The sequence below is a fragment of the Triticum dicoccoides genome, chromosome 7A (genome assembly GCF_002162155.2).
Source record: "Triticum dicoccoides isolate Atlit2015 ecotype Zavitan chromosome 7A, WEW_v2.0, whole genome shotgun sequence".
Lineage (NCBI taxonomy): Eukaryota > Viridiplantae > Streptophyta > Magnoliopsida > Poales > Poaceae > Triticum > Triticum dicoccoides.
This window is the reverse complement of record NC_041392.1, coordinates 131,110,627-131,124,622: the sequence shown is the minus strand read 5'-3', so window position 1 is coordinate 131,124,622 and position 13,996 is coordinate 131,110,627. Positions and strand designations below refer to the sequence as shown.

General features: G+C 46.6%; 1 pseudogene; it reads left to right on the top strand.

The window, feature by feature from the left end:
- Positions 1 to 1,075: 1,075 nt before the first annotated feature.
- The window catches only part of LOC119333270, a 56,156-nt pseudogene continuing 43,235 nt past the window's right edge, over positions 1,076 to 13,996 (top strand).

Genomic DNA, 13,996 nt, shown 5'->3' with positions numbered 1-13,996 from the left:
ATCTAAAGTAAGAATTTTTTTCTTTCAGAAGAAGATAAGAACAAGAGGCTCACCACGGTGGTGCACACGACGAGATCAGCGCGGACGATCGACGGCGGTGAAGACGGGGATGGGACATGACGGACTGCTAAACCTAGACAAATCTCGGGGAAAATGGAGCTTGGAGGTCAAGCTTCGAGAGGAGAAATCTTAACTAGTGTGGCTCGGGCATTTCATCGAACACCTTGTGTGCATAGGAGGTGAGCTAGAGCACCACAAAGCTCTCCCCTCGCCGGCCAGAAAAAACAGAGCACTGTGCAGTGCTCTGCTCGCGGGCGAGGGGTATATATAGCCACCTCATTGGTCCCGGTTCGTGGCTAGAACCAGGACTAAAGGCACCCCTTCTGTCCCGGTTCTAGGCACGAACCGGGACCAATGGCTGTGGCTAGGAGCGAGGCCAATTGGTCCCGGTTCGTGCCTAGAACCGGGACAAATGGGTCCACATGAACCGGGAAAAATGCCTCCCGAGGCCCGGCCGGGCCCCTGGGCGCACGAACCAGGACGTATGCCCCCCATGGGTCCCGATTCTTGACTGAACCAGGACTAATGGGTTGGCCAGCCTCGAACCAAAGCCCTGTTTTCTACTAGTGGCCATAATAGCCAATACTTTTAATCCTGGATGTAGATGTTTCAAGGTTGAAATTCGTGCTGGTTTTGTTTGTGGTATGAGCTTGTTTGGATGTCAGAACCGGGATTACATTCATATAATGGGTGGGCGCCATCGGCGTTTCAGTTTGTATGCATGTCGTTCTTATGGCGTATGTACACATCTATAAGAGTATGACAATTTTTTTGATATAGTATCAACAACATGCATTATTTTGACACCTTCTGCTGAGAAGCTTTAGAAAATTTCACTTGCTCTAATTGATTATTGACTCACTAAAATAGAGCAAACGAATCCCAAGTTCTCTAATACAGAAAATGTTATACCTGCAGGATGCAGCAAAAAAAGATGTCTAATCATCAGAAACATGGTGTCCGTTTGCTCCAAAGAACCTTGGAGCTGCAGAAGTTTCCTATGGGAAGTGCACCAATGTGTATACCTGTCATAGATGACACATATGAAGACTTGTTGAGATGCAATATTGGTCCTCTGATCGTTCATACACCTACTCAAGTTGCTTTTGTGCCACATAAGGTAACATCACCTTTCCCAGGAAAGCTGGTGAGGAAGGCAAATGCAGTCATGCCTGAAGAGATTGCATCAAGTGTCTATTCTGATGGTAGGCATGCTACAAAGAATGAGCACTTGAGGATTTCTAGACCTTTGGGGCAATATGATGAATCTGATTGTGTAGATTTCCCTTTTGCCTCTAAGAAAAAAATGCATTTCCAGAGAAGTCTAGCTCCTTTTGGTAATGAGGTGATATTTTCAATCTTGATCAGTAATCTTTCTAACTGCTTGGACACCCCTTTAGCTTGTATCCTTGATGATTTGTGTAGGGATAAGCTAGGAGCTCCTTTTTTTTAGATGAGACTAGGGTTGCAGTGTTTCATATGGAGCATAATAAGGCGATGGTTTTGATATAGTCTGTTACCCAAATATTTGGCATCTAGCCTCAATTGACTTGTTCGTGTTATATATATTTTTTGCTGAAGGAAACTTACAATGACAGAAGGTATACATGTTCACTTGTAGTACACACATTTCCTTAGAGTTAATTAGCTCTAGGTGGTGTATTTTTAGTTTTTCAAAACACAAACCTATGAACCGTAAATAGTTGGAGGTAAATATTTTGTAAACCTAACATCTGCTACATATTCATGGGGAATGGGCTATAGTGTAATTATTTCTTCCTTAAATTTGTTCGTGCAGTTTTGTATCTTCAATTTATTTATGACCATACTTTAATATGTATATAGTAGAATGGCTATGTACTCCTAGTTGTATGCACTCCCACTCACCATATTTTTGTTTATGGCCAGGGTGATGGGTGGAAGAAGATTGGGTCTTCCCTTCCATACATTCCAATTATAAACCCACATGCTAAGGTTGTTCGTCGATGGAACTAGTTTTTTGTAATATCATGCTTGGTTGCCATTTTCATTGACCCTCTGTTTTTCTTCCTACCTTTCATGGACAAGGTAAGCTTACATCCTTTTATCCAAGCTCGGAGCTCTGTTAACGTCTACAGTGGATCTAGGACATCCACACTGTTTAGATGCCACTTAGCCTCTAAGTTGGGTCCCACGAGATGGCTAGTTTTTATGGAAATTTGCTGTAATTTTAGATGATATTTTCCTCAATGATGGACCCCATATTTAACTTAAATAAAGCGAAAGCTAAACCATATCCTACTGGCAGGTGGGCACCTATAACCATTTTTGTAGTTCATGGATGGCTGGAAGCAGCCTCCATGCATGGAAGTGGCTAGCAAATTTGGCATGGTGTCCATGTTTGAGCGTTTGGCAGCACCTAGGAAGTCTTTCCTCAGAGGCTGCATTTTGACAATATGTGGATGTCACGACATCCATTTGTATTTGCTTCTACGATCATGCGACTATGTCAGGACCCCGACTCAATGCCACATTGATCTAGCATGTAACACCTCATATCACTTTGCGGCCTCACGCACGGTATTCCCACGGGTGTCGCCTTACCTTTTCCCGGGACCGTTTGCGCCTTTTGGCACACGTATATGATAGTGTCGCTAGCATCCATATGGTAAGGAGCCTGGGCTGACATGGCTAGTCGTAAACCCAAAGTGGCACAAACTTACAAGGACAGGCATCCATGACCCAGCATCGAACGTGTCGGTCATCAGCGAGTGAATCCAGGCTGTAGCACTGGGCTAGCAGGACTCCGGTATTCATCGCGTGACATTTCCCTGAAGGGACAGACACAGGAACGAAGAAGGACACATGCCGGCCAGCCTAAGTGTTCCGGAGCAGTAGCAAGCTACCATGGCTCAGTGGAAACACTATGAGACATTTCCTGGTAAGAGAGGCTACCAAGGATAAACAACTAGGTTGTCAGATCCCACACATACCAAGCATTTCAATAACATACACACAATATGCTCGATATGTGCAAACACAACATGGCATCACAACATGACTCTACAACTCAAATATTTATTCAATAGGCTCCGAGGAGCGAGATATTACAAACATAGGTCTCATGACCCAACATTCAGAGCATACAAGTCAAAACACAAGCGGAAGCTATCATGTTTGAGTACAGACATCTATAAATGAAAAGGCTGAAAGCCTGACTATCTACCAGATCCTGCCGAGGGCACAAGATCGTAGCTGAGGTAACAAGCTAAACGTCGAAGTCCATGCGGAACTACTAGTGAGACTGAAGTCTCTCTGCAAAAACATAAAATAGGCAAACGTGAGTACAAATGTACCCAGCAAGACTTACATCAGATCTATCTACATATGCCTCATTATCAACAAAGGGGGTGGTGGAGTTTAACTGCAGCAAGCCAGCTTTGACTCGGTGGCTAACTTGAACTACGACTGCCAGTAACTCTTTTGAGGTGGCGCACACGAGTCCACATATTCACCATATCAATACACCACTATGGATCCACTCCGTTCTCCCTACGAGAACGCCATCCATAGCACTCACGCTTATCTTGCGTATTTTAGAGTATCCACTTTCACTTGTCTATGAACTATGCAAGGGGTCCAAGTTTCCATATCCGAGGAATCCGGCTATTCGAATAGATGATGTTAACCCTGCAGGGGTGTACTTCTTCACACACGCTTTCGCCACTTATCGCCCTGTACACGTCATGTACCTCGGCAACCTTCAAGCGGAAGCCGGGCGAGGGAGTCGGCCACGACCTGACTAACCGAACAAGTCTCTAGTCCAGGTTTATCGCCTATTCGGGTTCCATCCGCAAGGAGATCCGGCCGGGGTGTCGCTTACGGCCCCAAACGATGTGTGCAGGGTTCCCAAGTCCACCAACCGGGTGCCACTTGGTACACCGGGCCACTGTGCCTAGTCTGTCCCAAGCCCACCTGTACCGGGTGCCACTTGGTAGACTACTAACACTACCTACAAACGCCAGAAACTAGTTGCAATTCCTGAACAGAGATCATGTTGATTAATAAGTCGAGAGGGGTCGAGTTACCGGAACCCAATGTGTGGTAGTAACTGGTCATGGATCGCAAACACAGAACTCAGTTCCTGAGGACGGCTGCAATGAGACAACCCACCATGTACTCCTACATGGCCTCTCACCGCCACCTTTACCAAATCGTGTTCACACACTTAGCTCACACACAGCAGGACATGTTCACACGCCTCTGATTCATCCCTGATGCATCAGACCTGACTCAACTCTAAGCAGTAGCAGGCATGACAACAAGCATGAATGAGTAGGCACATCAGGGCTCCAACAACTCCTACTCATGCTAGTGGGTTTCATCTATTTACTGTGGCAATGACAGGTCATGCAAAGGATAAAGGGGTTCAGCTACCGCGGCAAGTAACAAATATGTCGTTGTTGTCCTAATGCAGTGAAAGAGAGCAGGAGCGAGAGAGTGGGATTGTATCGGAATGAACAAGGGGGTTTTGCTTGCCTGGCACTTCTGAAGATAGCATTGAGTCTTCATCAGTGTCAATGATCACATCGTCGGAACATCGTCTACCGAGAGGGGACAGATACCGGCAACAAAGAAGAAATACAATCAATGCAATGCACAATATGATGCATGCTCATGACATGGCAATATGAGTGTGTTTTGGGCTAATGCACCTAGACCAGGTTAAATGAAGTTGGTTTGAATCCAAGATTCAAACTCAAACTCCATATGTGATTATTTAAATGCCCTTTATTTGTTTTGTCCAAAACAGAGGACAAACATTGTTCAAACATGCATGAAAATGGTACAGATGGATTCCTTGAATTTTTCTGATAATTTTTCATATATAAATTATTTAATTTGGAGTTACGGTTGAATTTTTATGATTTTTAGAAGTTTATACAATTTTCTGGAATTTCAGAATTAAATTAAATCCAGAAAACATTACTGCGTCAGCATGACGTTGGCATGACGTCAGCAAGTCAACAGGGGCCGGTCCGGGTCAAACCTAACCAGTGGGGCCCACTGGTCAGTGACTATGGCTAATCCTAATATAACTTAAACCTAACCTAGTTTAATTAGCCGGGCCGGGCCCGCAGGTCAGTGAGTCAGTGGCTAAAAAAGTTAGAAAAACTAAACTAATTAACAGGGGCTGGCCCCACCTGTCATCGACCCAGGGGGGTCAAACCTCTGGTCAACAGGGCCTAACCCGCCGGCGGTGAGTCGCCGGCGAGGCCGAGGCGGCGGAGGCCTTCGGGTTTCTTGCTCCGACGACCAAACGGACGGAGGAGGGGCTCTACGGATAGCTGGAAGGGCGCCGCGTCTTCCTGTGGAGTCAGTTGGGGTCGGGGCGGCCGGAATCGGCGCCGGCGACGACCTAGGTGGCCGCCGGAGTTCGGCCGAGGTCGAACACGGCGCTGCGGTGCACTAGAGGTAAAATGGAAGGGCTCTGCGGGCTCCTGAGAGGGCGGCGAACTTGGTAACATGCTCGGGCGCAAGCTGGGGTGACCCTGGCCACGGCAGCGCCATGGCCGGCGGCGAGGAGCAATCGGCCGCGGTGGAGAAAGAAGCTAGGGGATGAGCGCGAGCTTGAGAGAAGGGGGAAGAGGAAGAGGGGCTCACAGTGGATCGAACGGAGGGGTCGGCGAGCTCGGGGAAGGCCGCACGGCGACGAATTTGACGACGGCGATCCTCGGTGGCCGAGGTGGGGAATGGCGGAGCTAGCGGCATCCAGGGGCTTCCGGCGCCTTTCGTCTGGGTGGGGATGAAGAGGGAGACGAGGCGGAGCTTTCCGGAGCGTCTGCGAGGCGTGGGGTGGCCGGTAGGCGTGGCTATGGCGAGCGGCGGCGACGGCGACTCTCGGTCATGGGGGGGAAGCAGAGGAGCGAGGGGGAGGATGTCCAGAGAGCGAGGGAGAAGTGAGAGGGGGTCGGGGGCTGCGTGGCGTCGCGGGAGGGACCAGGGGAGGAGGAGGCAGCCAGGCAGGGAGGAGGTGGCCGGGGCGCGTGGCCGCGTGCGCTGGGCGCGTGCCCGTCCTCCTGGCAGAGGAGGAAGGCGACAGGGGGGTAGCGGTGGCGGGCTGGGCCGCCAGCTGGAGTTGGGCCATGTAAGTGGGCGCCAGGTAAGTCCTTCTGCTCTTTTTTAAATTTTCTGTTCTGTTTTATTTTTATTTAATTCTTTTGCCACTATTTTGAATTTGAAATAATTCAAACAATGCCAAAAATTCCTCTGAATATTTTTATTTCGCTAGATGGACTTTTCCAAAAGCTCATAAAATATTTCAGGGATATTTGAAATTATATTCTAATTATATGAATATAATTCAAATTCAAATAGCTAATGAATTAAATCCAAAGTCCCAAAAATAATTCCTTAAAAATGTTCAATATTTTGGTTGGGACCAGAACCCTTGCCAAGAATTATCAAACATTTAAGAAGAGCATTTTGGAACAATGAATGAGATTTTTAGGGTTTTTGCCCTTCTTTTATTTAGGGTTTTGAGGCTTCCAATTTTCCTCAATTCAAGTTTCGAAAAAATAGACATGATGCACACATGAAGCTAGCCTAGAGCACTACCAGCAGCTAGGGATGTGACAACTCACCCCTACTAAACAAAAATCTCGTCCCGAGATTCAAGCGTAGGGTAAGATGAAGGGGAAACGCAAACTAGTATAATCTTCACGATCCAGGGTGCACTTCATAAGAGCGTTGATTCAATCACCATCATTGTCTTGATGTCTTGCTTTGAGAACTTCAGCTAATCATGACAAGAAGAGGAAAGGGAAACTCTAGAAGGATCGAACTTCTCGAAGGTCGAACAACTCACGGAATAAGACATAGAACCATCTCTCGGGTGGAGACACGAGATACACATCAAGAGGGGTGGAAAGAAACGGATGACGAAGGTTCACTAGGTGGACAACAATTCCACACTTAAAAAGGTGGTAAACGATTGTCAATGTAGTGAGGAGTTGAGTTGCCATGATACCACGACGAAACATCCTGGAGGAGGGTGATTCGTAGATTATTACCTTAAGTGGCAAAAAGAATTACCTTTGATTCAGAGATCATTGAAACTCTTTATACCAGCCTAAGGAAAATCTCGAGCGATCGTTTGGAGGGGTTCGGTAGAATGGCATACTCGGACTTGGATGATGTGGATTACCTTGTTGAAGACAACATAATGGATGAATTTGCTTACCACCGGAAATGGATGAGACCCATGGTAGAATGGCACATTGGCGGTGCAAGCTGGGAACAAAATGCAAATGCTGGGAATGATTCTGGTAACTGGGGAAGAACCCAACAATAGAGAGTGAATTCACTGTTTGAAAAGGTCATAGCATTGCCGAGGAAACTGAGAGCAATCCAGTTAGTACCGATGATAACACCTAGCGCTTGTGCGTGCTCTCAAGAACTTGAGCATTTCCATAATCATCAAGATTTTACCAATATCCGTGTCAGGGATCCTGGAAACACAACTTGCTACCGTGATGAATGATGATGGATGATGCAGATGCAAAGGAAGATAACACTTTCTCAGATTTCACCTTAGCAAGGCCAAGGAAACAAAATCTGGATGATCGACCGAGAAACATTTAGCACTCCGCTTCTAATGTTCTCCTTGATGTGCTAGTGTATCCCATTCATAGATATGGTTTGATAACTAGAACATCAAGTAAAGGTCGGACTTCGAGAGCAATAGAATCCATAAGGAACAGTTACGGAGGTAATTCCTACGAAATCCTTATGGGGAGGTGGCCAACTTCCTCAAACAAGATACTACAATAATAGGTCTTCCGGCTGGGTGTGTTGGCCACGACATCCACTTTACCGGTTATCGAGGGACCAATATTATAGTTCTTGGGAAATGTTCCAACCATCATATCTGCCTGAGATTCAGATCTGGTTGGTGTCAGGATATTCCAGACTCATCGAGTCTAGGAAGAAAAATGAAAGTTTGCAACACAAATCGACAAGATGACGTTGCGAGATTCTCGGGAAATGAACTATGATAGCAAGCTCCAAAACATGAGCTGGTTCTGCTACAAACATGTGAACATGTTATCCCAGACAAGCATGACCACATGGTAGTCTTATAATAAAACACTACCGAGTTCTGGTTGGGAACCATCATCGAGGATATCAAAGTTCTTGATTAAGCCCGGGTTAGCTCTTAAAAGAACTCCTTCTCCTAGAACAAATCAGTCAGTGGCTTGGTGTGCTAGGATACACATATGGAATGAAGATGATCAGTCTATCAAACCACAGAATACTTCGCACGTGCATAACTGACTTGGGATGGTTCCAGAGGAGGTAAAAACATGCTTTCTCGAATTCACGGCGGCAACTTACATCAACTGCACGTGAATCAAAGGAAGTCACTTCTTTCATCCAAACATATACCTCAGAGACGGAACTCGAAGGCATTGTTTACAAAGTTTCCAACACTAGCCTAATGTCCAACAGAATCATGGAGAAGATAAGGATGTTGTCGATGGGCTCAACAACAATTCATCCAGGTTCCCATTTAATAGGAATTCCATAGTTAAGTGAACAAGTGATAGCATTGGTCAGAACCAAAAGATATAATGGTGTATGCTCGAGGGATCAACCACGAGTAAGACAGCATTACGAACATCATTGGTTCTGATTTGATTTGACGATAGCCCATACTCAATCAAAGGTTTGGGTAAGATAATAGATCCAACAAATGTTCACAAGGACCAATTGATGAAGATATCATCTTTCTTCAGCACACACACACAAAAAGATATCCCTTAACATGAACTAAGTCGGACAAGCTTTTATCTTCCAACTCTCCAAGTTGTTGTTTAGCTTGACCAACTAGCTCAAGGTATCCCACACAGATTCTTGGAGAAGGGGTGGTTCACAAGAAACCAACTTGATCACGAGCTCAACATAACAGTCAGGTGACAACCTGGTAATACTTCCGAGAAGATATTCGGAAAATCATGAACCACCGGTATGTTACTAAGCTCGAGAGCAATCTTTCTTTTCAGGGCAAGATGATATGATCAAATGAGCGAGGACTTGACAAAATCCTAACTCATTAATCAAAGAGTGCACCAGGAAATAAGGACTAGGTAGCACAATCAACCTTAGGGCGATGATTCAAAAATCAACATGCTAGGAATGAGGTTATTGTCCATTAACTACCAAGCAACAAGGTTGCTAGGAGTATTGAATTCACACATCACGATTCACTTGTCGGCATTCCGGTTGCGACAACATGGAACCGAGGGATGAATAATGATGACGAGAAGTATCACTACATCAAGAATTCACAAGAGCCAGTGCAATCCTCATGAAAATCCTGACATAAAGACGGTAATACTTCAAGATAGAACAGACCAGAAGCTGGATTGCAACTTGATCTGCGGAATACAATTGCTTTGACGCAATCCTAGATATGGATGAGGTTCTGGAGTTTGTTTCTCCTATTCATCCTGAATGGAATGGCTTGACAGACCACAAGAGTAGTGGCAACGATGAACACGGATGCATAACCACTCCTGAATATCAATTGATATACAAGGGCCAGAAAACAACTAAAGATGGACAACTCAAAGGAACATACGATTTTCTGAGTTGTGGATGCATGGTTTAGTATGTCGAACGAAGTTCAACATATTTCTTCCGGATAACCCGTGCAGAAAAGTAGAACTGGCAGAGCCACAATATATAATGGAGAACTCATCAAGAGCACTCTGGTTGTGATCGTTCAGTTCAACGAGGAACTTCTGCCATAAGTAGTTCATGGTATTTGGAAGAAGAAGATACCACGGACTTCAAGGACTATCGCAAGGTTACTAATAACCTAAGGGAGCTAGCAATTACTATCAACATGAAGTAAGTAGGGTGAATCTCGGGTTCAAAACCCAGAAGTGAAATGCCTACTAACTAGGTGGCATCACGGGATGCTTACAAGAATGATGGCCAGAATCGTCACACTGGGACACGAATCATGGCTAAATTACTAGATGATCCCCTAAGACAACTAGGGTCATAATAATAACTCCAACATATATGTCAAGGCAGCAGAGTACCTCAACTCACCGATTAGTGTGGTTAATCTGGCCGAAAGGAACATCAAAACGGGAGGAAGGGATTTGCAAATGCATCAGAATATTGTAGAAACCTGGGATGACCTGGACAACATAACGGCTGTAAATGCTCAGAAAAGATTTGAGACATTCACAAAAATGGTGGCATAACCACTCAGAAGCACAATATCAAGGTTTCGAGATCAACAAATAACATACGGAAGTAGTAGAAACTGAACTCAAGCTTAAATCCAACAATCTTGTAAGTCTACGGATTAGTAACACGTGATCCTGATAGAAAGAAGAGATAGCCTAGTTCTTAATCCCCGTAGGAAAGATAAGATGACTCAGATCAGAAGGGCATAAGGTATAAGGAGTAAAAAGAGCCTTACGTTCCATCCCGCAATCAATTCCCTTATATAACTAAAGAATTTCTAGACTCAACTTCGACCAGTTTGGCTTGGTAATCCTACAGGCAACCAAGCTCTGATACCAACGCTGTCAGGACCCCGACTCAATGCCACATCGATCTAGCATGTAACACCTCATATCACTTTGCGGCCTCACGCACGGTATTCCCACGGGTGTCGCCTTACCTTTTCCCGGGACCGTTTGCGCCTTTTGGCACACGTATATGATAGTGTCGCTAGCATCCATATGATAAGGAGCCCGGGCTGACATGGCTAGTCGTAAACCCAAAGTGGCACAAACTTACAGGGACAGGCCTCCATGACCCAGCATCGAACGTGTCGGTCATCAGCGAGTGAATCCAGGCTGTAGCACTGGGCTAGCAGGACTCCGGTATTCATCGCGTGACATTTCCCCGAAGGGACAGACACAGGAACGAAGAAGGACACATGCCGGCCAGCCTAAGTGTTCCGGAGCAGTAGCAAGCTACCATGGCTCAGTGGAAACACTAGGAGACATTTCCCGGTAAGAGAGGCTACCAAGGATAAACAACTAGGTTGTCAGATCCCACACATACCAAGCAATTCAATAACATACACACAATATGCTCGATATGTGCAAACACAACATGGCATCACAACATGACTCTACAACTCAAATATTTATTCAATAGGCTCCGAGGAGCGAGATATTACAAACATAGGTCTCATGACCCAACATTCAGAGCATACAAGTCAAAACACAAGCGGAAGCTATCATGTCTGAGTACAGACATCTATAAATGAAAAAGGCTGAAAGCCTGACTATCTACCAGATCCTACCGAGGGCACAAGATCGTAGCTGAGGTAACAAGCTAAACGTCGAAGTCCACGCGGAACTACTAGTGAGACTGAAGTCTCTCTGCAAAAACATAAAATAGGCAAACGTGAGTACAAATGTACCCAGCAAGACTTACATCAGATCTATCTACATATGCCTCACTATCAACAAAGGGGGTGGTGGAGTTTAACTGCAGCAAGCCAGCTTTGACTCGGTGGCTAACCTGAACTACAACTGCCAGTAACTCTTTTGAGCTGGCGCACACGAGTCCACATATTCACCATATCAATACACCACTATGGATCCACTCCCGTCTCCCTACGAGAACGCCATCCATAGCACTCACGCTTATCTTGCGTATTTTAGAGTATCCACTTTCACTTGTCTATGAACTATCCAAGGGGTCCAAGTTTCCATATCCGAGGAATCCAGCTATTCGAATAGATGATGTTAACCCTGCAGGGGTGTACTTCTTCACACACGCTTTCGCCACTTATCGCCCTGTACATGTCATGTACCTCGGCAACCTTCAAGCGGAAGCCGGGCGAGGGAGTCGGCCACGACCTGACTAACCGAACAAGTCTCTAGTCCAGGTTTATCGCCTATTCGGGTTCCATCCGCAAGGAGATCCGGCCGGGGTGTCGCTTACGGCCCCAAACGATGTGTGAAGGGTTCCCAAGCCCACCAACCGGGTGCCACTTGGTACACCGGGCCACTGTGCCTAGTCTGTCCCAAGCCCACCTGTACCCGGTGCCACTTGGTAGACTACTAACACTACCTACAAACGCCAGAAACTAGTTGCAACTCCTGGACAGAGATCATGTTGATTAATAAGTCGAGAGGGGTCGAGTTACCGGAACCCAATGTGTGGTAGTAACTGGTCATGGATCACAAACACAGAACTCAATTCCTGAGGACGGCTGCAATGAGACAACCCACCATGTACTCCTACATGGCCTCTCACCGCCACCTTTACCAAATCGTGTTCACACGCCTCTGATTCATCCCTGATGAATCAGACCTGACTCAACTCTAAGCAGTAGCAGGCATGACAACAAGCATGAATGAGTAGGCACATCAGGGCTCAAACAACTCCTACTCATGCTAGTGGGTTTCATCTATTTACTGTGGCAATGACAGGTCATGCAAAGGATAAAGGGGTTCAGCTACCGCAGCAAGTAACAAATATGTCGTTGTTGTCCTAATGCAGTGAAGGAGAGCAGGAGCGAGAGAGTGGGATTGTATCAGAATGAACAAGGGGGTTTTGCTTGCCTGGCACTTCTGAAGATAGCATTGAGTCTTCATCAGTGTCAACGATCACATCGTCGGAACATCGTCTACCGAGAGGGGACAGATACCGGCAACAAAGAAGAAATACAATCAATGCAATGCACAATATGATGCATGCTCATGACATGGCAATATGAGTGTGTTTTGGGCTAATGCACCTAGACCAGGTTAAATGAAGTTGGTTTGAATCCAAGATTCAAACTCAAACTCCATATGTGATTATTTAAATGCCCTTTATTTGTTTTGTCCAAAACAGAGGACAAACATTGTTCAAACATGCATGAAAATGGTACAGATGGATTCCTTGAATTTTTCTGATAATTTTTCATATATAAATTATTTAATTTGGAGTTACGGTTGAATTTTTATGATTTTTAGAAGTTTATACAATTTTCTGGAATTTCAGAATTAAATTAAATCCAGAAAACATTACTGCGTCAGCATGACGTTGGCATGACGTTAGCAAGTCAACAGAGGCCGGTCCGGGTCAAACCTGACCAGTGGGGCCCACTGGTCAGTGACTATGGCTAATCCTAATATAACTTAAACCTAACCTAGTTTAATTAGCCGGGCCGGGCCCGCAGGTCAGTGAGTCAGTGGCTAAAAAAGTTAGAAAAACTAAACTAATTAACAGGGGCTGGCCCCACCTGTCATCGACCCAGGGGGGTCAAACCTCTGGTCAACAGGGCCTAACCCGCCGGCGGTGAGTCGCCGTCGAGGCCGAGGCGGCGGAGGCCTTCGGGTTTCTTGCTCCGGCGACCAAACGGGCGGAGGAGGGGCTCTACGGATAGCTGGAAGGGCGCCGCGTCTTCCTGTGGAGTCGGTTGGTGTCGGGGCGGCCGGAATCGGCGCCGGCGACGACCTAGGTGGCCGCCGGAGTTCGGCCGAGGTCGAACACGGCGCTGCGGTGCACTAGAGGGAAAACAGAAGGGCTCTGCGGGCTCCTGAGAGGGCAGCGAACTTGGTAACATGCTCGGGCGCAAGCTGGGGTGACCCTGGCCACGGCAGCGCCATGGCCGGCAGCGAGGAGCAATCGGCCGCGGTGGAGAAAGAAGCTAGGGGATGAGCGCGAGCTTGAGAGAAGGGGGAAGAGGAAGAGGGGCTCACAGTGGATCGAACGGAGGGGTCGGCGAGCTCGGGGAAGGCCGCACAGCGACGAATTTGACGATGGCGATCCTCGGTGGCCGAGGAGGGGAATGGCGGAGCTAGCGGCATCCAGGGGCTTCCGGCGCCTTTCGTCTGGGTGGGGATGAAGAGGGAGACGAGGCGGAGCTTTCCGGAGCGTCTGCGAGGCGTGGGGTGGCCGGTAGGCGTGGCTATGGCGAGTGGCG